Source organism: Pinus tabuliformis, chromosome 1_2 (genome assembly GCF_031772625.1).
Source record: "Pinus tabuliformis cultivar Carrire ecotype Pingquan chromosome 1_2, CPIR1, whole genome shotgun sequence".
In the NCBI taxonomy this organism is placed as follows: Eukaryota; Viridiplantae; Streptophyta; class Pinopsida; order Pinales; family Pinaceae; genus Pinus; species Pinus tabuliformis.
The window spans coordinates 1,281,917,578-1,281,918,754 of record NC_142298.1 but is presented as its reverse complement, the minus strand read 5'-3'; positions in this window follow the sequence as shown (position 1 = coordinate 1,281,918,754).

Below are 1,177 nucleotides of genomic sequence, written 5' to 3'. Positions count from 1 at the left end.
AAATGGCGACTCCACTGGGGAGCGAATAGATTGTTTGCTTGTCTATATTTGTTTGCTTTATAAACTTACAGACAAAGCTTGAAGTTATGCCAGCTAGCCTTCGAACTGCATTTTCTATGCAAGTGCAAAGTAGATCAATGCTACTTCAGTCTATCTCTGGGTTTTGTTTATAAACTGAACAATCTATTTGCAAACATCCTAATTGCCCTAGTGGTGGCTCTAGTAACCTCATTAGATTAGCCCCTGTGATTTCTATTTACTGACTATCATTAGCTCAGCCTAAATCCCTGAACTAAGCTACAAACTGTGACCAAGAACCAAGTAGTCTCGTCCCTGGACCATCGCACTTCCTCCTCTTGGGAATCTGGATGCATTGCACCTCCCGTGTGCAGTAGGTGTGCTGCATCACACTTTCCTTGTGTTGCAGGTGCACTGATCATATAAGACCTCTTCTGCTCTCAGATTTTGGTTTCTGTGTTCACTCTCTTCAGCTTTATTTAGGAGTTTCACCGTCTGTGATCAATATATCACTGTGGAAACTCCCTTCCTTTGCATGATTCCGCCTCCATAGTACAAAGAATTGTGAATGTTTTTATGTATTGTGCACCATTTACAGTTCTCTTTTACAAAAAGTAGCGTAATCAAATTGTCGTCTTTTGATTTGGAAGTGTCGCAAGTGTCGTTTTTAGTCAAAGAAAAGAATTCTATTGTTCTTGATGGTCAATTATATGGTTACTCTTGTATTTGATTTGGATTAGTAGTTTTTCAAGTCTCAAAAGAAGTTTTCAATTCAAAGTTGCAAAGTGTCGTCATTATCTTCCTTTCATTTTGAAGAGAAATTTGTTAGTACTGTCGCTTTGAAAAGATAATTCAGATTTGTACATAGCATTCTTCTTGTCATTCACACATTAAGAAAGCTGAAAACAATTACATGCATGTGAATTTGCATTTAGACTGCTTGTTGGTTTGATTTAGGACAGTGCATCTAGTGTGTGCTCTCTACTCTATGTTGAAAGAATATCATCTCTCTTTCTTTAGTAGCTAGGATTTTCGTTGCAAAAAGAAGATTAAACATTGTTTATCATCTTAGATTGCATTTTAGGAATTGTATATCTACATCATGCGGTGAACCTGAAAGGCAAATTTCTTAAGAAAGATCAACTATAAAATAAATTCA